Source organism: Nicotiana sylvestris, chromosome 5 (assembly GCF_000393655.2).
Source record: "Nicotiana sylvestris chromosome 5, ASM39365v2, whole genome shotgun sequence".
NCBI lineage: Eukaryota > Viridiplantae > Streptophyta > Magnoliopsida > Solanales > Solanaceae > Nicotiana > Nicotiana sylvestris.
The window spans coordinates 133,785,452-133,813,394 of NC_091061.1; the positions used below are offsets into that span (position 1 = coordinate 133,785,452).

A 27,943-nucleotide genomic window follows, 5' to 3' on the forward strand; every position below is an offset into this window, starting at 1 on the left:
GCCTTGTAGTGTTAGCAAGATATATTAGCGCACCAATTGTATTAAGATATGGTACTTTAGGACCAAGAAGCTCTTCATTATTTTCATGAGGTCAGTGGATCTTTATTTATATCGAGTAATCTCACAACCATCGGGGTACTTAATGGATGTGTTTTATCCATATAGAAGCTCTTTAAAATCTTTTTAGTGTATTCTGACTGAAGGACAAAAATTCCATCTTTCATATATTCAATTTGTAGACCAAGACAAAATTTTGTCTTTCCAAGATCTTTCATTTCAAAATGTTTAAACAGTCTACTGCTTTAGGAAGCTCTCCAGGAGTTCTAATGATATTTGAATCATCAACATACATGGCGATTATAACAAATTCAAATCCATATCCTTTTATAAGGACACAAGGACAAATTGAATTATTCTTATACCCTTCTTTCAACAAGTATTCTCTCGGGCTATTATACCACATGGGCCCTGATTGTTTCTATCCGTATAAGGATTTTTGAAGCTTTAATAAAATTCTTGGAAACCTTAATATGCTCCAAGACAATTTAAATCTTTCAATGATATCCACTATACGCATATCAAGTTTTTCATATATTGCCAGATTAAAACCTGAAGTGACTATATCCACTATAAGAGAACATGTCTCCATATAATCAATGTGAGGATATTTACTAATTTTCTTGTGCCACAAGTCGTCTTTATGTCTATCGACTTGAACCTTTCGCACAAAAACACATTTATACCATAATTGACTTTATACTTTCAGGTGTTGGACTATCCGTCCAACTTCACATTTTTCAAGTGAAGTCAATTTCATTGCGTATTTTTTATTTGGCCAATCTTTTATCCGTCCAAATTTCATGACAGATTTGATCTCAAGATCCTCGTCAATATTAATCATATTGAGCGCTACATTATATTAACAATATCGTCGACAATCATTTTATGTCGGTTCCATTATTACCCAATAAAGACATAACTTATTGAGATCTCTTTATTTCATTATTTTCAGGTACCTGAGCCTCTCCCATGAGGTCTTATGAAGTGTTATGTCGTGGTGCTCTTCTAGGGCACTTGCCTCCTTATTATGACCATTTTGAATATTTGCCCCTCTCCTTCTTCAAGGAGTTTTATCTTTGGAACCGATTGGTCTGTTACACTTCATGCGTGCCATAGACTCTGTCCCTCATGGACTTTATTCTATTTGGAGCATTAGCAGCTGAAATATGACATTTAGCTTTGGGTCAGCAAATGCGTCTGGCAATAATTTGTAAATGAATTATCACTTGAACTTCAAGTTTATATTTTCTTGTACGAGGATCTATATGTATTCATAATAATTCATTTCACGTATCACTTTCTCAGCTGCCCATTTTCTCCCCCTAATGTTGGGATCACCAACACATTTCCCAACCATCTTTGGGAACTCATCTTTGTGCATTTTGGTGGCATAATTAAATCATATAGCACATCCATATTTCTATATAGAAATTATTTGGTTCCTGACCCTGAACCAATTGTGATAGGGAGAAATTTTTATAACTTGGCTAGATGCGTACAAGTGCTGTTGTATATTAAATAATAAATCTCATACCAAATTTTATTTTTGGAAGTTTTGTTTTCATAACCAATGATTTAGCTATAATTGGAGGGATACAATTTCTGCTAAACCAACTTGGATTTAAACCAGTATTATTAAGATAAATCATCATAATTTATATTCTGAAATTGTGCTCTAATAATTTGAGCAAGCAATCTTGCAAAAATCAAACTGCAAGTTGATAACAAATGCACATGTGACCATAAAATAGATGCATCTATTAAAATTATATAATAGCAAACGGTCCACATGGCAGGTGACTGGGCCCATATATATATATATATATATATATATATATATAGGTGACTGGGCCCATATATATATCACCTTTTATTCCTTCCAGAAATCAAAGGATTCAATCCCAACCTTTAACTGGTATATCATGAGAATAAGCAGCACAAGAGAATTCTTGAAGAATCTTCTATTCTTCAATATGTGTCAATGTAATTCTTAATTAATTTTTCGCATCATAATTGAACCGATATGGTCAACCGGTCATGCCAATTAATATTTATTTTAGTAAATCTCTAGTTTACTTGTGGCATATGATTCCAGCATCATGCTTATATTTGTGTAGTACAAATAGAAAGAAGATCGGGTAACCTTTCATATTTACCCGGTATGATTATAGAAATATGAAGATATTCAATCTTCCTTTCATTTATAGTCTCAATATGCCAATCACTTTGACTTATATATTTGAAACTCAAAAAGTTTCTTTTGAGACTTTACAATATCAATGTCATGAATAAGTTTATTCATCCGGGTAGTAACAAATTAGTTTTTCCGGAGTTCTTAACAACTTTTGTACTACAAGATCTTTTATCATACCATTCATATGGTAAATGTCTCCTTCACGGAGAAAATTATATCATAATAGATTGTCATGGTCAAAATCATCATAAGCAAAATTATTTCTTGCTTTAATTTTGCCTTTAATAACTTTTATAAGGCATGGCAAAATAATATTTGGCATATCACATGTACGCGACCAATGACATATTCATGTAACCACACAATAATATTTATTCTCTTTATTTTACTCAAACCTCCCTTAGAGGTGAGTTGTGTGGTATTCATATAATCATGAATTGCATGTCTTTATTCATTGCTTTTATCACATATTGCCACATTCAACTTTAGGAATGGGTTTGCATTCTCAATGCTTATCATAAGTCACATTCTCTTCAAGGAATGGATCATAATCAGCGACATGCTTTATTATTTTCATACCAATTTGATGGTAAGCATTGCCTTCACATTTTGAAGGATTATTTTGAGAACCCTTATTGTTCTCCTTTTATAATCATAGTGATGATTATTATTATTTTGATATTTGGAACGCCCACGTTCATTGTTCAACCAATTGTCTTCATTGAAACTTATTATGCATTGTTATCACATTCACTTCAAGAATGGAACAAATCAAGTGGGACATTTTTCATGCCTTTTCATGAAAAATATATTATTTTTCTTTAGTCATCATTATATCATCAATATGGTACATTGGGACTCAAACCCAATGTCTTACCAATATAAAGGCATGTTAGGCCATAATAAATTGGGACTCAAACCCAACTCTTATCATTATGGAGCATCAGGACTTGATCCCCATGTCTTACCCTCAATCAATGACATAATAGGCTAAACAATATTGAGATTGATTCTCAAGCCTTAATTTCAATCACATGCCAAGAAAGTTATACAAAACTAATTTGCAACTTAGCAAATCAAATTTGCTTTCTTAAATAAGTGTACAAATCTCAAATTAGTGCAAATCTTTATTAATTATTTGTAGCATCTATATAAAATACAACCGTTTGTAGTCAGAATATTTCTTCTAAATTCTATAAGAGTTTAAAAGGATCATAAAATCATTGTCATAATATTTATTGAGTCTCTCTAAAAAATATTGTTGTTTTCGGGGTATGCCCTACCTATTGGATTTGATTTAACGCCATGACTTTCCTTCACTCAATTCAACCAAGCAATTAGAGAATAAATTTATCAAAAGTACACCTAACACATATATAGTACTAATACATAAATTCAGCATTTATATTACTTGAAAAGTGACATTATAGGTAACAACTTACCAGTTGTAGCTTGTGCATCATTCATATAAAATACTTAAAATTGGTAAGTCAGTAGCAAGCATCAAGTAGGTCATGGATACTCAAAAATACCTCTTCTAGTAATCATACTAATCATTGTTTGCTTTCAAATGATACGACCATAAATTATGAAGTATACTTTCAAATAGCTGGTTTGTTTTCCAAATATCATAGAAGTACTAATTAATCAACCTAGATAAAGATGTGAAGTATTTCTTGTTTTCTTCAAGATAATTTATGCTTTTAATCAGTATAACCAATTTTATTTTATTTTTTATTCCTTTTTTTTTGGTACTATATGCAAGTGTAAAAATCCAAAAGGAAAAAAATATTCATCCAAGTAAAAGAAAATGTTTAAAGCGGCAGGACAGATTGAAGATAGTTAACACATAAATATGCATAGGACAATTTATATAAAATATCCTTGGTTACCATGACATGCATCATATCAACAATTAACTGCTACTATGATTTTCACATATAGAACTTCGAAAATTTTATTCCATTCATGTGATATAAAAGATGTAATATTAATATGTGCTTATGCAATACAGGTGTAGTACGAAGTTGTGTGCATATGAGATTTTAAAGGAATGACAAGTATAAGATAATCATACCTTCTTACATTTCATTACTTACCATATGTAGTTTCTCTTTACATTTAACCATGTGATGATATGTATGACTTCTAATTGTAATCTTTCCGGATGTAGAATTTTTTTCGTAGATATATATATACAATTAGTTAGAGACTCGTGCTGATAACGTGTTATGAAATAAAAGCAATTTAGTAAAACATGAACAAGAAATAAAAGCAATTTAGTAAAACATGAACAAGAAATAGAGATAGAGAGAAGGAAGAGATTTTCTTCTTCAATTGTGTGTATTTTCCTATCTATTACAAGGTCTTTATATAGGTATGAAAAGTGAAGAAAATATGTCATGGAATATATCATTGAACATAGAAAATATGTCATTGAATATGTCATTAACCATTTAAGAGAAAGATCATGGAGAAAGAGTAGACATCCACCATATTTTGATTTTTATCGTAACATTTTCCTCATTCTCATACTTTGTATTATGGGAGATTAGCACAATAATAATTTATGACTTTGTCGATTCTACTCACAGAAAGGGACACGACATTTTCTTATGGGGTTGGGACCACACGCTAGCAAAAAGAAATTGAGAATAGATAAGATCGCACACACAAGAGAGGGGGAACGAACAGAGGGAACAAAAAATAGAGCAAAAGTGCAAAAAAGAGCCACGACAAACACCAAATCAGGAGTCTTCCACTTTCTTCTTCTTCTTCCTTATCTCTACCATGAAACCTCTATAATAACACCTAATTTTCATCCATTAATATTAGATCTCAAGTTATCCATGAACACCCCAAGCCCACCTCAAACTTACCGTGAAGAGCTGTCAAAAACGACGCCAAAACTGAGCTCTGAAATGCAGCTCCAAACCAGCTGAAAATTAGCTTTAAACCATCTCCAAAACCTATGAGAGTCAACCCGAAAATTCATCTGCCAACTACTACCAAGAACCAGCCAAAAATGGACCAAAAAAGCACCCGGAATGACCCGAAATATAAGCTAAAAATCTGCTCAACTCCATCCTCAAAACAATCCTTAAACTCGCCCCAAACTTAAGCAAAATCCAGCCTCGAAACTCATGTTAGAGCAGCTTCGAAACAGTTCCAAAGTTGTCGCGTTTTCGCTGTAAAGAAAGTGCTTAGCTTATTTTTTCACTTTTGGGTTTTCGACGAGTTTCGAAGTTGCCGAGAGGTCGTTCTCAGTTCTAGTAGAGGTGCCTATTCGAGATCTTTGTCCGATTTTCCGATCTAGGTCATGTTCTCTAGTTTCCCATGGAGATTCTTGCTTGAGGTTCTATCGCGTCGCACCTCCGAATTGTCAAACAGTTGCATTTCAGATTTATTTGAGGTTTATTTCTCCCTTTTCTCTACTTTTTCTTCACTTAATGTCATGCTTTTGTTTATTTTCATAATCTCGTTAATCAGTCTTTTCTTTGTATTTGTTGCTCGTATGAGTTAGTGTTTTGTTCCTCTGTTTTGGGGTGTCTTAGTAGTATTTATTTATTCAGTTTTGTTCTATTGATTACTGTTTGCGTAATGTTTGGTTTAATTTGCTTGGATGAATCTTCATGGCTTAAATGAGTTATTGGTTTCCTGTTTCATTGCTTCATTAAGGGATAAATGCTTAAGGTTTCACAATTAATATTTTGATGACAAAAGAATTATGTCACGGCCCAATTTCATTTTAGGCCGTGATGGTGCCCACCACCATTGCTAGGAAAGCCAACAGTGAAGAATCTAGTGATTTCCCACTTTAATATATTTTTCAAGTAAATAACTTCCTTAATTTAAAAGATTTAAGGGATAACGTATTTAAAATAATTAGAACAAAGACAGCTAAATGCAGTCATAATCGTAGAAATACAACCCAAAATCATAAGTCTACCAGTGTGTGCCAAGACCCGATGTTACAAGTGTATGAGCACTCTAGTAGAATATATAAAAAAATACTAATCTATTGTCTGAAATGAAATTGACAGAAAAATATAACAAAAGGAAGACTTCGGCTGCTGCAGAACGGCTTGGAAAGGCAGCTCACTGTATAGTCTCGTACCGGAAGTCAAGCGTGTGCGCACCAAATGTACCTGCCTCAGATAATGCACTTTTAAGTGTAGTAGTGTAGCGTGAGTACATAAACAACATGTACCCAGTAAGTATCCAGTCTAACCTCGAAGAAATATTGACGAGGGGTCGACTTTGACACTTACTATGGGCTAACAATGATATATCAAAATTATATACTAAGCATGTGTCACGACCCCAAATACCGGTAGTGATGACACCTATCACATTACTAGGCAAGCCAACCAGTCCACTAACCACAACCTATTTCCTTTAGTAAAAAACCATTTCCAACATGAGTTTTAAACACCGATTTCATAATAAACGTTTAAAATGACAGAAAATATGCTGAAGTAAAAATAATAATAAACTACACAGCCCAATTGATCTGGTGTCACGAGTCTAGAGCCTCTAATGCAAGTCCGAACATCCTACTACATAGATAGTCTAGAAAATACTGAAAAGATAACAAGATAGAAGGGAGAGAACAGGGTTGCGAACACCATGCAGCTACCTCGAAATCCCCGACAGAAAACTGAACCAGCTGAAAAATGCTCACTCGGCCGCTCGGGCACGTGGATCTACACACAAGATGCAGGGAGTAGCGTGAGTGCACCAACTCAGTAACTAACTAAAGTAAATAAGGTCTGAAAGTAGTAAAGAGCAGTTCAAAAATACATAACGGAATAACCAACGAAACAACATGTCATCTTTACAGTTCAAAAAATCAGTTTCCGTTATAAAACCACATTTCCAGTTTAAACATTTGGAACCAATTACATAGCAGTATATCAAATAGAGGCTTATTTAAAAGAAAAGTGAAATCAGTGAAAACATCATGACAAGGCCTCTCGGGCAAGGAATCACTCAGAACCTGGCCCCTCGGGCAGCCTCTCAGTCACTCGTGACTCAACTCTCGTCACTCATTACTCACTCTCAGCACTCGGCTCATTTATATCTCATAATAATAGAAATCGTAGTAACCGCTGCGGCGTGCAGCCCGATCCATATATTTATAGTCGACTACGCTCACTGGGGGTGTGAAGACTCCGGAGGGGCTCCTACAGCAAAAGCGTCATATCGCTGCGGCGTGCAGCCCGATCCAATATATATATCGCTGCGGCATGCAGCCCGATCCATATAAGTATCGCTGCGGTGTGCAACCCGATCCATAATATATATATACATATACTATCCTCATAATTGGGTTCTCAACCTCTCTCAGTCCTTAACCTCACAACCTCTCGGGCACAACAACAGGAATCAGAGAACTCAGCCCAAACAGTCTTCACAATTAGGAGTAAAGCGATAAAATCAATTTTAGCTTTTAAACAGGTAAAACACGACTGAGGATATGCTTTTAGCAAGTAAAGTGAGGAAAAAGGTCAAAATGCCCCTAAGGGTTTCTACAGGTCGGCACAAAGCCCCAAACATGGCGTACAACCCATAATACAATACAAATATTCAAAATACGGAATAACATAGTATTTACAAATCAAATACGTGGCTTAATAGTCGCTATGGGATGGACCAGATCACAATCCCTACCGGTGCACGCCCACATGCTCGTCACCTAGCATGTGCGTCACCGCATTTATCAAAACAAGTCAAATACCGGGGTTTGTACCCTCAGTTCCAGATTTACAATGGTTACTTACCTCAAACCGGTGAAAATACTACTCTGCAACGCCTTTGCCCCTCGAATTCGCCTCCACTCGCGTCGAATCTATTCAAAATCAGAATCACGACGTCAAAATATACTAAGAGAACGAAGCCCAAGGGAAAACAATCAAAAAATACCAAAAATCCTGAATTTAGCAAAACCCGAGCCCCGGGCCCACTTCTCGAAACTCAGAAATTTTCACATAATTAGATTCCTTATCTCCCCACGAGTCTATACGTATCAAGAATACCAAAATCATAGTTCAAATGACCCATCAAATCCTCAATTTAAGTCCTCTTAAACTCAAGCCTAATCCTCCATTTTTAGCACTTTAATTCCTTTAATTTCAGTCTTAATCCATGAAATATTACCATAGAAGTGTGTTTTAGGTCCAAAATCCTTACCTTAACGAAGTCCCTTTAATTCCTCTCCTCAAAATTGCCCAAAACTCCCAATTCCGAGTTTAAAAATAGTTAAACCCGTCAAAAATTGCGAAGGAAGAAATATATACATTCTGCCCAGGCTTTTCCGCATCTGCACCACACCCACCGCATCTGCAGTACCGCATTTGCGGTCAAAACTCCGCTTCTGCGGAAATTCATTAATCCAGCCTAAACTGCATCTGCGGTCCACTAGCCGCATCTGCGACTCCGCAGGTGCGGTCCCTCTACCGCATCTGCGGTCCTAGACATTCTAACCAAGATCCGCTTCTGCGGCCAATCCAACGCATATACGGCGCCGCACCTGCGATCCCCAAACCGCAGGTGCGAAAACACTAGAAGTAACAAAACTTCAGCAGCTGCAATTACCTTCAACTTCCCCGTTAACCACCCGAAATCATCCCGAGGCCCCCGGGACCTCAACTAAAAGCATAAACATAACCCAATACCTTATTCAAACTTGTTCCAATCATCAAAACACACCAAACAACATCAAATCTACCAAATCACATCGGATTCAAGCCTAAGTTTCTAAAATCTTCCGAAATACGCTTTTGATCAAAAACCCAACCAAACCACGTCCGAATGACCTGAAATTTCGCACATATATCCCAATTGACACAACTAAGCTACTGCAACTCTCGGAATTCCATTCCGACCCCTATATCAAAATCTCGCCTATCAACCGAAAATCACCAAAATATCAATTTCGCCAATTCAAGCCCTAGTCTACTCCGAACCTCCAAAACCCATTCTGATCACGCTCTTAAGTCACAAATCACCGCCCGAAGCTAAGCGAACCATCAGAACTCATATCTGAGCCCTCTAACACATAAGTCAACATCCGGTTGACTTTTCAAACTTAAGCCTTCTTAAAAGAGACTAAGTGTATGAAACTTCACCAAACTCATTCCGAACTCGATCTGACCAACCCGATACCACAAAACACGGATAACGAAGCATAAAGAAGCTGAAATGGAGGAAACGGAGCGGTACTCATGAGATGACTAGCCGAGTCATCACATCCTCCCCAAGTTAAACAAACGTTCGTCCTCGAACGAGTCAAGAAACATACCTGAAGCCTCAAATAGGTGGGGATATCTGCTCCGCATCTCCCGCTCGGTCTCCCAGGTAGCCTCCTCCACGAACCGACCCCTCCACCACACTTTCACTAACGCTATATCTTTTAACCTCAACTTTCGAACCTGACGACCCTAAATAGCTACTGGCTCCACATCATAGGTCAAAATCATCATCCAACTGAACCGTGCTGAAGTCCAAAACATGAGATATATCTCCAATATACTTCCGGAGCATGGAAACACGAAATATCGGATGCACACTAGACAAGCTGGGCGGCAAAGCAAGCTCATAAGCCACCTCATCAATCCTCCGAAGCACCTCAAAAAGCCCAATGAACCGCAGACTCAATTTCCCTTTCTTCTTAAATCTCATGACACCCTTCATGGGTGAAACCTTTAACAGAACCTTCTCGCCAACCATGTAGGACACATCTGGAACCTTCCTATTGGGATAACTCTTTTGTCTCAACTGCGCTGCATGAAGCCTCTCCTGAATCACCTTCGCCTTCTCCAAAGCATCCTGCACCAGATCAGTCTCTAATAGCCTAGCCTCACCGGGCTCGAACCAACCAACTGGAGATCTACACCGCCTCCCATACAAAGCCTCATATGGAGCCATCTTAATACTTGACAGGTAGCTGTTGTTATAAGCAAACTCTGCGAGTGGTAGAAACTCATCCCATGATCCTCCGAAATCCATGACGCAAGCACGCAACATGTCCTCCAATATATGAATAGTACACTCGGACTGTCCGTCCATCTGAGGATGAAAAGTTGTGCTCAACTCAACCTGAGTACCCAACTCTCTCTGTACGGCCCTCCAAAACTGTGAGGTAAAGTGAGTACCTCTATCCGAAATGATGGAAACTGGAACACCATGCAAACGAACAATCTCCCGGATATAGATCCCTGCCAACCGCTCTGAAGAATATGTAGTACACACAGGAATGAAGTGCACGGACTTGGTCAGCCGATCCACAATCACCCAAATAGCATCAAATTTCTTCAAAGTCCGTGGAAGTCCAACAACAAAGTCCATACTGATCTTCTCCCACTTCCACTCAGGAATAACCATCTGCTGAAGTAAGCCACCCGGTCTCTAATGATCATATTTCACCTGCTGACAATTGAGACACCGAGCTACAAATCCCGCAATATCTTTCTTCATTCCTCCACCAATCGTGCTGTCTCAAATCCTGATACTTCTTCGCGGCACCCGGATGAATGGAATACCGCGAGCTATGGGCCTTCTCCAGAATCAACTCCCGAAGCTCATCCACATTGGGCACACAAATTCGGCCCTGCATCCTCAACACCCCATCATCACCGATGGTGACATCCCTGGCATCATCATGCTGAACTCTGTCCCTAAGGACAAGAAAATGCGAATCATCATACTGGCGCTCTCTAATGCGATCATATAAGGAAGACCGAGAAACCACACAAGCCAACACCCGACTGGGCTCCGAAATATCTAACCTCACGAACCGATTGGCCAATGCTTGAACATCAACCGCAAGGGGTCTCTCCCCAACTGGGATATATGCCAAACTCTCCATACTCACTGTCTTTCGGCTCAAAGCATCGGCCACCACATTGGTCTTTCCCGGATGATACAATATAGTAATATCATAATCCTTAAGCAACTCCAACCACCTCTGCTGCCTCAAATTAAGATCCTTTTGCTTGAACAAATGCTGAAGACTGCGATGATCAGTGAACACTTCACAAGATACGCCATACAAGTAATGTCTCCAAATCTTCAATGCGTGAACTATGGAAGCCAACTCCAAATCATGAACGGGGTAGTTCTCCTCATGGGGCTTCAACTGATGAGAAGCATAAGCAATAACTCTACCCTCCTGCATCAACACACAACCAATCCCAACTCTCGAAGCATCACAATACACGGTATAAGAGCCTGAAGCTGATGGTAAAACCAACACTGGAGCTGTGGTCAAAGCTGTCTTGAGCTTCTGAAAGCTCTCCTCACACTCGTCCGACCATACAAATGGAGCACCCTTCTGAGTTAATTTGGTCAAAGGCGATGCGATTGATGAGAATCCCTAAACAAACCAGCGATAATAGCCTACCAAACCAAGAAAGCTGCGAATCTCTGTGGCTGAGGGCGGCCTAGGCCAACTCTGAACCGCATGTATCTTCTTCGGATCAATCTAAATACCCTCGCTGGACACCACGTGCCCCAAGAAAGCCACTGAACCAAGCCAAACTCACACTTGGAGAATTTTGCATAAAGTTTCTCCTCCCTCAAACTCTACAATACCACTCTCAAATGCTCCGCGTGCTCCTCCTGACTATGCGAATACACCAGAATATCATCAATGAAGCCTATGACAAAAGAATCAAGATAAGGCCGGAACACGTTGTTCATCAAATGCATGAACATTGTTGGGGCATTGGTCAGCCCAAAAGACATCAACAAGAACTCATGATGACCATATCGGGTCCTGAAAGCCATATTAAGTATATCTGAATCCCTGATCTTCAACTGGTGATAGACCGAACGGAGATCAATCTTGGAGCACACTCTCGCTCCCTGAAGCTGGTCAAACAAATCATCAATGCGAGACAAAGGATACTTGTTCTTAATTGTTACCTTGTTCAATTGCCTATAATCAATGCACATTCTCATTGTGCCATCCTTCTTCTTCATAAACAAAGCCGGCACACCCCAAAGTGACACACTAGGCCGAACCCTTTATCAAGGAGTTCTTGAAGCTGCTCCTTTAACTCCCTCAACTCCGCTGGTGCCATACGATACGGTAGAATAGAAATGGGCTGAGTGCTCGGTACCAGATCAATACCAAAATCAATATCCCTGTTCGGTGGCATGCCCGGCAGGTCTGCAAGAAAAAACATCTGGAAAATCTCTCACGACTGGGACAAAATCAATTCTGGGAGCCTCAGCTCTAACATCCCTCACAAACACTAGATATGAAAGACAACCCTTCCCAACTATACGCTGGGCCTTCAAGAAAGAGATCATTCTACTAGGAACGTAATCGTCACACCTCGCCACTCGATCCGTGGCATATCCGGCATAGCCAAAGTGACTGTCTTGGCATGACTGTCTAGAATAGCACGATACAGAGATAACCAATCCATGCCAAAAATGACATCGAAATCCACCATACTTAGTAATAACAGATCCACTCGGGTCTCCAGACCCCCAATTGTCACCACACATGACCGGTACACACGGTCTACAACAAAAGTATTGCCTACCGGGGCAGATACATGAACAAGTAAAGCAAGAAACTCATGGGGCAGATACATGAACAAGTAAAGCAAGAAACTCATGGGGCGTACCCAAATAATGAGCAAAGTATGAGGACACATAAGAAAAGGTGGAACCGGGATTAAATAATACAGAGGCATCTCTGTGGCAGACTGAAATAATACCTGTAATGACAGCATCTGAAGCAATAGCATCTGGTCTACCTGGGATAGCATACAAACAAGCCTGACCGCCGCCTGATCGACCTCCCCTTCTGGGGCGACCCCTAGTTGCCTGACCTCCAACCCTAGCAGGCTGGGCGAGTGGTGAAGTAACTGGAGCAGAAGTCGAGGGCTAACCTCTCTGCTGAGATTGACTATCATGAAGTCGAGGGCACTGCCTCCTCATATATCAAAACTCTCCGCACTCATAACAACTCCCCGGTGTTGGATATGGGGACTGAAGGGAACCCTTGGCACCAGAATGACCAGTAGAAGGACCTGGCATGGAAGAACCCTGGACCGACGGAGCACGAGATGAGCTCTAAGATGGAAGGGCACTAAGTAATGACTGGCCCTGCTGAGATCCATGATAACCATGACCCGAAAATGCCTTACGGTAACCTAGGCAAGCTGACTGAGCCTGTCTGAAAGAACGGCCTCTGCCATGCTGGAACTGACCCCTCGAAGGAGCACTACTAAAACCACCAGATCCCTAAGGCCTCTTGACCTCTCTCTCCTCTCGCTCCTGTCGGCGTACAGTCCCAATCTCACTGGCGATATCAACAACCTCCTCGAAGGTAGCACCTGTCACCCTCTCTCTAGTCATGAGAATCCGTAGATGATACGTTAGGCCATCAACAAACCTCCTAATCCTCCCTCCATCTGTGGGAACCATCCAAACCGCATGACGGGCTAACTCAGAGAACCACATCTCATACTATACCACCGTCATCTCCCCCTAATGCAGCTGCTCAAACTGTCTGCGCAGCTCCTCTCGGCGCGACTGTGGTACATACTTCTATAGGAAGAGAACAGAGAATTGTTGCCAAGTAAGGGGCGCTGCACTAACAAGCCTATGCCTCTCATACGCCTCCCACCAAGTGAAGGCATCCCCAGAAAACTGAAATGTAGTAAATGCCACACCACTAGTCTCAAGAATCCCTGCTGTACGAAGCATCCGCTGACACTTATCCAAGAAACCCTAGGCATCCTCGCCCTCTGAACCGCTGAATCGTGGAGGCTGGAGCCTACCAAACCTCTCAAGTCGACGCTGCTCATCATCCGACATAACTGGTACTACAAACTTTTGAGCTGGTGCAACCAGCCGGGCTGGAGGTGCCCCCGGTGTCTGTAATCCCTACACTACCTACTCAGGTGTGCGAGCAATGGGAGTTTGGGTGCCTCCCCCGGCCTAGGAAGTAGCTATGGCCGTAGTAGCTGAGACCACCTGAGCTAAACCGGTACACACAGATAAGATCTGAGCTAAAGCCTCCTGGAGACCTGGGATCACAATAGGCACAGCTGATCCGGAACTGGGGCTACTGTAGCATCCAAAACCGGGACCTGATCCGGAACTGGGGCAGCTGGTGGATCTGCCAGTGCTGCTCTAGTTGCTCTGCCCCTGCCCCTGCCTCAACCGCAACCTCGGCCTCTGGTGGCCCAGTTGGTGGTACTGGCAGTCGTCCGCCCTGCCCAGTAGCACATGTCCTCACCATCTATGAGAGAATGGAACATCAGAAGTTTAATACTCGGATCAACAAATTCGCACGACAAGAATTTCAAGAATATGATGTTTTTCCTAAAGGTTCTGCAGCCTCTAGAGGATAAATATAGACGTCTCCATACCGATCCGCTAGACTCTACTAAACCGGCTCATGACTCGCGAGACCTATGTAACCTAGGCTCTGATACCAACTTGCCAGGACCCCAAATACCGGTCGTGATGGCGCCTATCATATTACTAGGCAAGCTAACCAGTCACTAATCACAACCCATTTCCTTTAGTAAGAAACCATTTCCAACACGAGTTTTAAACAACGATTTCATAATAAACGTTTAAAATGACAGAAAATATGTGGAAGTCAAAATAATAATAAACTACATAGACTAATGATCTGGTGCCACGAGTCTAGGGCCTCTAATCCAAGTTCGAACATCCTACTACATAGATAGTCTAGAAAATACTGAAAAGATAACAAGATAGAAGGGAGAGAACAGGGTTGCGAACACCATGCAGCTACCTCGAAATCCCCGACAAAAAAATGAACCAGCTGAAAAATGCTCACTCGGTTGCTCGGGCACCTGGATCTGCACACAAGGTGCAGGGAGTAACATGAGTACGCCAACTCAGTAAGTAACTAAAGTAAATAAGGTCTGAAAGTAGTGACGAGCAGTTCAAAAATACATAACGGAATAACCAACGAAACAACATGTCATCTTTGCAGTTCAAAAATCAGTTTCCGTTATAAAACCACATTTCTAGTTTAAACATTTGGAACCAATTACTTAGCAGTATATCAAACAGAGGCTTATTTAAAAGAAAAGTGAAATCAGTGAAAACATCATGACAAGGCCTCTTTGGCAAGGAATCACTCAGAACCTGGCCCCTCAGGCAGCCTCTCAATCACTCATGACTCAACTCTCGTCACTTAGTGCTCACTCTCAACACTCGGCTCATTTATATCTCATAATAATAGAAATCGTAGTAATCGTTGCGGCGTGCAGCCCGATCCATATATTTATAGTCGACTACGCTCACTGGGGGTGTGAAGACTCCGGAGGGTCTCCTACAACCCAAGCGTAATATCGCTGCGGCGTGCAGCCCGATCCAATATATATATCGTTGCGGTATGCAGCCCGATCCATATAAGTATCGCTGCGGCGTGCAGCCTGATCCATAATATATATACATATAATATCCTCACAAGTGGGTTCTCAACCTCTCTCAGTCCTTAACCTCACAACCTCTCGGGCACAACAACAGGAATCAGAGAACTCAGCCCAAATAGTCCTCACAATTAGGAGTAAAGCGATAAAACCATTTTTAGCTTTTAAACAGGTAAAACACGACTGAGGATATGCCTTTAGCAAGTAAAGTGAGGAAAAACGGTCAAAATGCCCCTAAGGGTTTCTACAGGTCGGCACAAGGCCCCAAACATGACATACAACCCATAAAACAGTATAAACATCCAAAATACGGAATAACATAGTATTTCCAAATCAAATACGTGGCTTAATAGTCACTACAGAACGGACTAGGTCACAATCCCTACCGGTGCACGCCCACACGCTCGTCACCTAGCATGTGCATCACGACATTTATTAAAACAAGTCAAATACCAGGGTTTGTACCATCACTTCTAGATTTACAATGGTTACTTACCTCAAACCAGTGAAAATACTACTCCGCGACACCTTTTCTCCTCGAATCGGCCTCCACTTGCGTCGAATCTATTAAAAATCAGAATCACGGCATCAAAATATGCTAAGGGAACGAAGCCCAAGCGAAAACAATCGTAAAATACCAAAAATCCTGAAATTAGCAAAACTCGAGCATCGGACCCACTTCTCGAAACTCAGAAATTTTCATATCATTAGATTCCTTATCTCCCCACGGTCTATAAATATCAAGAATACCAAAATCGGAGTTCAAATCACCCCTCAAATCCTCAATTTAAGGCCTCTTAAACTCAAACCCTAATACTCCATTTTTAGCCCTTTAATTCCTTTAATTTCAGTATTAATCCATGAAATATTACCATAGAAATGTGTTTTAGGTCCAAAATCCTTACCTTAACAAAGTCCCTTTGATTCCTCTCCTCAAAATTGCCCAAAGCTCCCAATTCCGAGTTTAAAAATAGTTAAACCCTTCAAAAATTGCGAAGGAAGAAATATATACATTCTGCCTAGGCTTTTCCGCATCTGCGCCACACCCACCACATCTGCAGTACCGCATTTGCGGTCAAAACTCCGCTTCTGCGGAAATTCATTAATCCAGCCTAAACCGCATCTGCGGTCCCTCTACCGCAACTGCGGTCCCAGACATTGTTCCCAAGATCCGCTTCTGCGGCCAATCTAATGCATATGCGGTGCCGCACCTGCGGTCCTCAAACCGCAGGTGCGAAAACACTAGAAGCAGCAAAACTTCAGCAGCTGCAATTACACTTCAACTTCCCCGTTAACCACCCGAAATCATCCCGAGGCCCCCGGGACCTCAACCAAAAGCACAAACATAACCCAATACCTTATTCAAACTTGTTCCAATCATCAAAACACACTAACTAACATCAAATCTACCAAATCACATCAGATTCAAGCCTAAGTTTCTAAAATCTTCTGAAATATGCTTTTAATCAAAAACCCAACCAAACCACGTCCGAATGACCTGAAATTTTACACACATATCCCAATTGACACACCTAAGCTACTGCAACTCTCGGAATTCCGTTCCGACCCCTATATCAAAATTTCGCCTATCAACCGGAAATCGCCAAAATATCAATTTCGTCAATTCAAGCCCTAGTCTACTTCGAACCTCCAAAACCCATTCCGATCATGCTCCTAAGTCACAAATTACCTCCCGAAGATAACTGAACCATCAGAACTCATATCTGAGCCCTCTAACACATAAGTCAACATCCGGTTGACTTTTCCAACTTAAGCCTTTTTAAAAGAGACTAAGTGTCTCAAACTTCACCAAACTCATTCCGAACTCGATCCGACCAACCCGATACCACAAAACACGGATAACGAAGCATAAAGAAGCTGAAATGGAGGAAACAGAGCGGTACTCATGAGACAACTGGCCGGGTCATCACAACATGGGTTACATGAATAATATTGAAACTCAATAACCGGAAATAGTAAGTACTCCTTTCACAAATATTAAGTCCCAAGTTTATTTTCATCATTTAACAGTTTGTATCTCAAGGCATTTAAGCAATATAAATCATGAATAGTTCCAACAATTTATCATGCAAATCATGCTGAGGTCGTACAACCCGATCCAACATAATAGTTAAACTATGCACTGACGAGGGTCAAATGACACGAAACATAGATGTATTTATCTGCTATCGAGGCATTCGGCCCACTCCACAAATAGAAGACATTTTAAATAAAACACAAATTCACATTTACAGTCAAGTGTTCCATTCACAACGTTCAAGTAAGTGAATTTAATCTTTTACAATTCTTTTATCAATTTCCAATGTGACTGAAGCATTTAGATTATCAAGTAGGGGTGCAAACATTTCAAGTATAGCATGATATGGGTCATAGACTACCCGGACAATAGCATAATTAGTAGCTACGTACAAACTCTCGTCACCTCGTACGTACGCAGCCCCACAAATTGGAGCACATATTAATTATAATTCACCTATGGGATTAATTCCCTCTTACAAGATTAGAAAAGAGACTTACCTTGTCTCAAGGCCTACATTCCGGTCCAAGGTTGTGCTCAAACTCCCAAATTTGGTGCCAAACGATTCGAAAATAGTCAAATATTATATAAATTAATCAATTTATTCTCAAAAGTTCATATCCCTGCTATTAAAGTGATTACCCAACTCTAAATGTAAGATTTCTAAAATTTACCCCCAGGCCCACGTGCCGGATTCTGGAAATATTCGAATAAAGTTGACACACATAACCCCATAAACTCAAATATATGATATTTACTAAATTCAATAACCAATTTCGGGCTTAAATCTCAATTTTCATCAAAAACCTATGTTTTCATGTAAACCCTTGATTTTTACCAATTTTTACATGTTTATCTACCCATAATCTATGTATTTAACTCAAGTTACGTAGAAATTACTTACCTCAAGGTGCTAAGCGAAAACCCCCTTCCAATAGCTCCAAAAATCGCCCAAGAGTTGAAAGAAAATGAGCTAAATGGTCTAAGTTTCATAATAATAAGCTGTGCACAAGCCTCAGGTGTCGCATTTGCGATACCTGGTTCAAAAATTCAAAGGTCACAAATGCGACAAAACCATCTCAAATGCGAACCTGGGCTTAGGCTGCCAAGGTCGCAAATGCGACCAAAGAGTCGCAAATGCGGACTCTGCTGAGATCGCAAATATGGCCAATGTGTCGCAAATGCAAACACTGCCTAGGTCGGGCTCCTTCGAAATTGCAAAATCCTTATCACAAATGTGTGGATTGTATTTCCGAAAAAATTCTCTTATTTGCGAGATCTGCAACTACTGCCAAGAAACACTAGAAAACTGATGTGTTTTTCATCCTTTCGAACTTCCGAAACTCACTTGAGCCCTCGGAGCTCCACACCAAACACCCACACAAGTATAACAACATCTACAAACTTGCTAGCACGATCGGAACACTGAAATAACATCAAAAACAACGAATCGGATTCAAAAACACATGGATTAACTCATGAACTCAAAAACTTCTAAAAACACTTCTGCGCGTCCGATCCCTATCAAATCAACTTGGAATGATGCCAAATTTAGTGTGCAAGTCTTAAATGACATTATGGACCTACTCCAACTTTTGAAACTGGAATCCGAACCCAATATCAAAAAGTCCACCCTCGGTCAAGCTTTCCAAAAACTTCAAATTTCTATCTTTCGCCAGTTGACCCCGAAATGACCTACAGACCTCCGAATCCACTTCCAAACGTGCTTCCAAGTCCAGAATCACTATACGGAGCTATTCCCAGGCTAAGAATCCCAAACAGACGTCTAGAATTTAAAAATCTACTTCAGCCAAAACTTATGAAATTTACTCAAATGCCAACTTTTACTATTAGGCACTGAAATGTAACGGGTCGTCCAAAACCCGATCCGAACATACGTCCAAGTCCAAAATCATCATACGAACCTAATGGAACCGTCAAATCTTGATTCCGAGGTCGTTTACTCAAAATGTTGACCGAAGTCAACTCTAGCCTTTTAAGCCAACCTTAAGGAAGCAAGTGTTCCGAATTCAACCCAAACCCTTCCAAATCCTGAACTTACCATCCCCGCAAGTCACAAAATAGCAAAAGCATGTATGGGAAGTCTTATTTAGAAGAACGGGGTTCTAGAAAGCAAAATGACCGGTTAGGTCGTTACATTCTCCACCTCTTAAACAAATGTTCGCCCTCGAACAGATTTAGAATCATACCCGGAGTGCTGAATAAGTGTGGATATCTGCTCTGCATGTCCTCCTCGGACTCCTAGGTCGCCTCCTCGACTGGTTGGCCCCTCTACTGATCCTTTACTACAGAAATCCTCTTTGATCTCAACTAGCGATCCTGTCTAGCGACAATGGCAACTGGCTCCTCCTCATAACCCAGGATCTCATCTAACTGAATCGTGCTGAAGTCTAACACATATGACAAGTCAGTGTGATACCTCCAAAGCATAGACACGTGGAACACCGGATGAACTCCCGATAGGCTAGGAGGTAAAGCAAGCTAACAAGCAACCTCCCCAACTCATCTCAACACCTCAAATAGGCCTATAAACCTTGGGCTCAACTTGCTCTTCTTCCTGAATCTCATAAAACCCTTCATCGGTGAGACTTTCAAGGGAACCTTCTCGCCTACCATAAATGATAAATCACGCGCCTTCTGATCCACGTAACTCTTATGTCTGGACTATACTGTGCGAAGCCGCTCCTGTATTAACTTTACCTTCTCCAAGGCATCCTTTACCAAATTAGTACCATATAACTTAGCCTTGCCAGGCTTAAACCACCGGATGTGAGAACGACATCGCCGACCATACAAAGCCTCAAATAGAGCCATCTCGATGCTGGACTGATAACTATTATTGTAAGCAAACTCGGCCAGAGGTAAGAATTGATCCCACTGCCCTCCAAAGTCAATCACACATGCTCTTAGCATGTCCACCAAGATCTGAACTATCCACTCCGATTTCCCGTTGGTCTATAGATGAAATGTGGTGTTGAGCTCTACACGGGTCCCCAACTCACTCTGTACGGCTCTCCAAAAATGCGAAGTAAACTGAGGGCCTCTATTTGATATGATGGAAACAGGCACACCATGCACCCGAACTATCTCCTGAATATAAATCTAGGCCGACCTCTCTAAAGTATACGTAGCCACGACTGGAATGAAGTGTGCCGACTTGGTCAACCTGTCAACAATGACCCAAACTGCATCAAACTTCCGTAAGGTCTGCGGTAACCCAACTACTAAGTCCATAGTAATGCGCTCCCATTTCCACTCTAGTATAGTCATCTGCTGGAGTAGGCCGCCTAGCCTTTGGTGCTCACACTTAACCTGCTGATAATTTAGGCACCTAGCTACATACTCAACTATGTCTTTCTTCATCCGCCACCATCAGAAATTTTGTCGCGATACATCTTCGTAGCACCTGGATAAATGAAATACCGAGAACTGTGTGCCTCCTCTAGAATCCTCCCTCTCAAGCTATCGATATTAGGAACATATAGACGACCATAGAGTCATAGAACACCATCCTCACTGGTAGAAACCTCCTTAACACCACCCTATAGTACAGTCTCTCTGAGAACCATCAAATGTAGATCATCAAACTATCGGGCCTTGATCTACTCCAATACTTAAGGCTAGGCAACGACGCATGCAAGAACTCGGTTGTGCTCTGAATTATCCAACCTCACAAGTCTGTTACCCAAGACTGAATATCAAAAGCTAATGGTCTCTCCTCTACTGAATGAATACCAAGCTACCCATACTCTCTGCCTTTCTGCTCAAGGCATCCGCGACTACATTCGCCTTGCCCGGATGATAAAGAATGGTGATGTCATAATCCTTCAGTAACTCAAGCCATATGCGCTACCTCAAATTGAGATCCCTTTGCTTGAACAAATGTTGCAAGCTGCGATGATCAGTATAAACCTCACAGGATACCCCATAGAGATAATGCCTCCAGATCTTAAGAGCATGAACAATCGCGGCTAAATCTAAATCATGCACATGGTAATTCTTCTCAAGGATCTTTGGCTGACATGAAGCATATGCAACAACTTGCCCCTCCTGCATCAATACATATCCCAAACTAATGCGTGAAGCATCGCAATACACAGTATACATCACCAAACCGTAAAGAAACACTAGAACCGGTGAGGTAGTTAAAACTGTCTTGAGCTTCTAAAAGCTCGCTTTACAATCATCGGACCAACAGCACTAAGCACCCTTCTGAGTCAACCTAGTCAAAGGTGCTGCAACCGGATGAGAAGCCCTCCACAAATTGTCGATAATAACCTGCTAACCTCAAGAAACTCCTGATCTCAGTCGCCGAAGTGGGATGAGGCCAGTTCTGAACTGCCTAAATCTTCTTGGGATCCACCTTAATACCCTCGTCTAATACAACATGTCCCATGAATGCCACAGAATTTAGCCAAAACTCACACTTAGAGAACTTAGCATATAACTTTTGTTCCCGCAAGGTCTGAAGTACCACTCTCAAATGCTGCTCGTGCTCCTCCATGCTACGCGAATAGATAAAAATGTCATCAATGAAGACAATGACAAACGAATCAATATAAGGCCTAAAAACCCTATTCATCAAATCCATAAATACAGCTGGGGTGTTAGTCAAGTTGAAGGACATCACTAGAAACTCATAATGGCCATATCTAGTACGGAAAGCAGTCTTCAGAACATCTAAGTCCTAAATCTCCAACTGATGGTACCCCGATCTTAATTCCATCTTAGAGAACACCCTAGCACCCTGCAACTGGTGACAAATCATCAATATGCGGAAGTGGGTACTTGTTCTTAATGGTAACTTTGTTCAACTAGCGGTAATCAATGCACATCCGCATGGTTCCGTCTTTCTTATTCGCAAATAACATTGGTGCACCCTAAGGTGACACACTTGACCTGACGAACCCATTTGCTAGTAACTCCTCAAGCTTCTCCTTCAAATCCTTCAACTCTTTCGGAGCCATACGGTATGGTAGGATAGATATAGGCTGGGTACCTGGAGCCAAGTAAATGCAGAAATCAATATCACGATCTGGTGGCATGCTTGGAAGGTCAGAAGGGAACACATTGGCAAACTCCTAGACTACTGGCACCGAATTAATCGCTGGAGTCTCCGTGATAGTATCCCGAACATAAACTAGATAAGTCAAATAGCCTTTCTCGACCATGTGTCGAGCCTTCAGAAAATAGATAACCCGACTAGATGTACTGACAGATGAAACCTTCCACTCCAATCTTGACAACTCTGGCATTGCTAAAGTAATAGTTTTGGCATGGCATAAAATGGGGATAGCCAGTCCATGCCCAGGATGACCTCAAAGTCGGTCATATCAAGCAACGGAAGGTCCTCTCTAGTATCGTAACCACATAATGTAACCACACGAGACCAAAAGATCCAATCCACTATGACAGAATCGCCCACAGGAATGGACACATAAACAGGAGTGCCCAAGGACTCGCGAGGAATATCCAGGAAATGAGCAAACAGAGATGACACATATGAATAGGTAGACCCTGGATCAAATAATACCAAAGCATCCCTACAGCAAACAAAAATAATACCTATAATCACGACATCGAGGCCACTACATCTGGTCTGTCCGAAAAGGCATAGAATCTGGATGGAGCGCCGGTTGGCTGGCCTCCGCCTGACTGAATAGTAGCTAGTTTACCTCTCCCTGCCTGGCCTCCACGTTTAGGACGACCCCTACCTGCCTGCCCTCCGCCTCTGGGCGGCCGAACAGCTGGTGCTGGAATTATGGGCAGTTGGCTCTGCTGCACTGCCTTGCCTTGAAGCCTAAGGCAAAATCTCCGCACTTGAAATAACTTCTCGGTGTGGTGATCTGCTGCCCTAGAGTCTGACCCTGATGGTCTGAATACCCATTAGAAGAGCCCAGAATAACTGGCGGGCGGTATGAACTCTTTGGCATGGCACTGAAGCAAGCAGTGGAAGAACCCTAATGACCGGAGTACCCACTAGGTGAACCCTGAATGGTTGGTGGGTGGTAAGAACTCTATGGCATGGCGCTGAAATAAGGTTGTGCCATAGCACTCTAAGGAGGTGGTAGTGCTAGATATGTGGGTCGGCTAGGCTGACACCTCCCAAACTGACCTCTACCCCCAGTTGGGGCACCTCTAAATTCTTTAGAAAAACGAGGCCTCTTGTCCTGCTGCATCTGCTTTCTACCCCTCTAAGGGTAGCCCTCATCCTCTGAGCTATCTCCACTACTAGCTGATAAGAAGTATCCATCTCAACCTCTCGTGCCATAGTAGCCTGAATACCTGAGTGCAACCCTGTAACAAACCTCTACACATGCTCCGCCTCAGTAGGAAGTATCATAAGTGCATTGCGATACAACTCAGAGAATCTCGCCTTATAATTAGTCACAGACAGCTGACCCTGCTAGACTGCTCAAACTGAAACCACAACTCTTCCCTCTAAGAGGGTGGAATGTACCTGTCTAGCAACAAGCATGTAAATTGGTCTCGAGTCATGGGAGGACAACCCACTGGCCTGCCGAGAAGATAAGACTGCCACCACCTACGGGCCCTACCCTCCAACTGGAAACTAGTGAAGTCCACTCCATGGGACTCCAATATCCTCATATTGTGCAGTCTATCCCTGCACCGATCAATGAAGTCCTAGGGATCCTCATGTCGCTTACCTCCGAAGACAGGAGGGTGTAGCCTAGTCCATCTATCCAATAGCTTGTGTGGCTTGCCGGCCGTAGCTGGTCTAGGCTTAGGTATGGCTGCTGCTACTGGCTGGGCCCCGCCCATGAGTAGTGTGCCCAGGGTCTGATATACAACAGCTGCATGCCCAGGAGCCTGAGCATCAAGGGTCTGTGCTCCCCCTCCCGCTTGAGATGTGGTTGGGTCTGCTAAAAATAAACCAGCCTGGGTCAAAGTATCCATGAACCACAACATACGACTCATGACCTCTTGAAAGCCCGGTGCTAACATGAAATCGATTAGGGTCGGCTCTACTGTGGGCACCTTTCCCTGCTCCTCAAAAATGGAACCCTCCACTGGATCCGCTGGTGGTGCAACTAGGACAACTCTGGGGCGTCCTCATCCCCTTCCACAGGCTGGTGCCCTCCCCCGGCCTCTACATCGGCCTCTAGTAATAGGTGGAGCATCTATCCTTGGTCCAGAACATCGGTCGTGCGTGTTATCACCATCTGTAAGAGAATAAGAGAAAGAAACTTAGTACACCACCAACTGCACGATAGGAGATGAATAAGGAGTAGTTTACTAATACCTTATATATCATGACCCAAACTAATGGGCCGCGACGGGCACCCGGTACCTTACTCAACCGAGTACCTATGTAATGTATCTTTCGTATCATGCTATCATGGGTAAATGAGCCAGAGAGGCTATCGTGAGATAAGTAGAATAAAACATGGATACTCGACATTAGACGATCCAACATGTAATCTAAAATTTTACATATAACGTACGGGCCTTTAAGGTCGGCATGATCTTTTATATACTCAAACATAGGCCGACAAGGCCATAAAAGAATCCATATTCATGACATCTGTATACAAGCCTCTAAGAATACATAATATCGTAAAGGTTGGGATAGATCCCCGCCAAACCAATCAATGCATATACTAATCATACTGACCAAATAAGCAACTCCGGAGCAAATAGAGCGCACCAACATCTTCCACTGAACTGATAGCATACTTGAAGGACTCTCAACCTATCTATAGGGACATGCGGGCATGAAATACAGCGTCCCCAGGCAAATGGGATGTCAGTACAAATAATGTATCGAGTATGTAAGGAATGAAAATCAGTAAACAGTAGATATGAAATAAACATGGAGTAAAAGACTCGACATGTAAATCTGAACAGCTCTGTGAAATCCTTTAATATTTAAAATGTCATGCGTATACGTATAAATGCCATACCATGCATGGGTATATGCGTTCATAACTTCATCAAGCCTCTGAGGGCATCCCATCATATCATCTCGGCTACTGTAGGCAAATTATTAACATATACCAGCTGATCAGGTCGTGGTGTATATATAACGCCGTAACATTTTCCCATATATATATATATATATATATACACACATATATATAATGTCATTTGGTCATGGGTTAATGTACATGAATGCAATACATGAGAAGTACGTCAATAAGATTTCTTGGAGTGTCATAAGACCATTATGACTTTGAATAATATCATGAAGTAAGCTTTTCAACTTACGTATTTTTCTTTGACCCATGAACAAATGATAGAATAATAAGATACATGGAGAATCAAGAATATAAACATCTCAAGCATTTCTATGAATAGAGTCTTATATGGAAATTGCATATTTACTCGTTTCGTTTGTGTCGTATAGATCATGCCAAAAGATAGAAGGGATAGCCTTAACATACTTGGGGTAGGATAAAATCCATATGATACTTTTGGAAAAGGTTGCACCGTATCCCTTTAGAACCACAAAATTTGTACGTTGTTAAACTTCCAATAATTCTCGTTGGATTTTTGGTTGGAAAACATTTTTTGTTGAAGCTTGATAATCTTCTGTTGGTGTTTCATTTTCAATAAATAAAAGAATTAGTTTTGTTGAAAGCTTGAAGATTGCTAATGTTTTAAGAGATGTTAAAAAAGGTTACGTTTTTCTTTGAATTGTAAAATGCCAACTCCTTTTACTTCTAAAGTTTCCTAAGGTTTTGAAGGTGAGAATTGTATATTAATCACAACAAATGATTTGTCCCCATTTTTGCTACTTAATTGCCACCTAGTCCTTAGAATGACTAAGAGTCATTCTCTTAGTTAGTGTCCTTTTGCCACGTTTTGGGGAAGAAATTAATCTTTATATTATATTTTAATAAGTAACTAGGTAATATCCCGTTATTCGGTAATTAATCAATTATCCGTATAATTAAAAATTATCTCAAATTACTTAAAAATACTACTCATTTTTAATATACTTTATACATTATACTACCGTGGTTATATGGTACTTGTTTGGTACTAGTTCATAATTATCGGGTATTATCGCTCGACCCGTATTTTATTCCAAATTGGCCACTTTCAACGAAACTCAATTTCTTTAATTCATGTATCCTTTATCCTTCATGACACTTACTTATCGCTTGTTATAAATAACATAAATACGTTAACTTCAAGATAATCTTATCCCCGAGTCTACGTCGATTAACTGAATATTAAACTTTTAATGTACGAAAACGTGAGATGTAACATCCTTCCCCCCCTTATAAACATTCGTCCTCGAATGTTGACTGGTGCACTTATCATTTTCACAGCATATGTCTTCCGAATACTTTATAACTTTTATACATCCCTAGTAATTGATTCACCTCAATATTGATCTATAGTCTACCCCTGATAACTTAACCTTTTAACCGCTAGGGTTCATGTTTCATCGAGGAACATCTGAAATAATTAGACTGATCCACCTGGGGCGATACCATGCTTTCATAACCGTATCTTACATCATCCTAATGTGATTCACCTTACGTGGGTATTTTAATCATGTCCGATTCATGAGATCCTTTTCTTTTCTTTGTCATATCATTACTCAATCGAAGGTCCAAACATTATCCTTTATCTATTACAATTACACCCTCATTATATTACTAGGGCAGCATTCCATCTCTTCTAAGTGATATTAGTCTTAGACTCTTTTGAGTTCATTCAGGCTATAGTAAGCTTTGTATAACTTAGAGAAGCCATCTGCTCTTCTTGTTTTCATTGGCTTAATCTTGAGGACTTATAAAAAAATTTCGTTTCCTTCTCAAACACTCATTCTTATCCTTACTCTTGTCTTCTAGAACCTTGTCGCTTCACCATACAATAGCTTGCGACCTACACATATCTATTTATATTACTTGCAACCTTTCAACTTGCTTGCATCATAGATTTTCTTATGTCATTTTGGAACATCAATCGAGATATCACATCGTCTCTAACTCTTCTTTAATCTCTTAGTCAGGCTTTTCGATACCTAGACCATAGGCTGGAAGATATGCTACTGTCGATGCTGCTATTATTCCTAGATACTGAATCCCCGCGCATCTAGCCTTTTATCCAAAATATGGTCTATTCACAATCTTGTGCCTTTGAGTATCTCGTATGTTGTTCACCTTTACCTTACTTACCTTAAAATCTCGCATCGTATCTTCTATCTCTTTCATGACC

General features: G+C 41.0%; 1 long non-coding RNA gene across 2 annotated transcripts in view; it reads left to right on the forward strand.

Annotated features, from left to right (window-relative positions):
- Positions 1 to 4,943: 4,943 nt before the first annotated feature.
- Positions 4,944 to 27,943, forward strand: part of LOC104216587 (uncharacterized) — a 60,950-nt gene continuing 37,950 nt past the window's right edge. For both annotated transcript variants that reach the window (XR_011407683.1, XR_011407682.1), the window contains exon 1: positions 4,944 to 5,666. This is a non-coding gene — a long non-coding RNA (uncharacterized lncRNA). The remainder of the gene's footprint in view (positions 5,667 to 27,943) is intronic.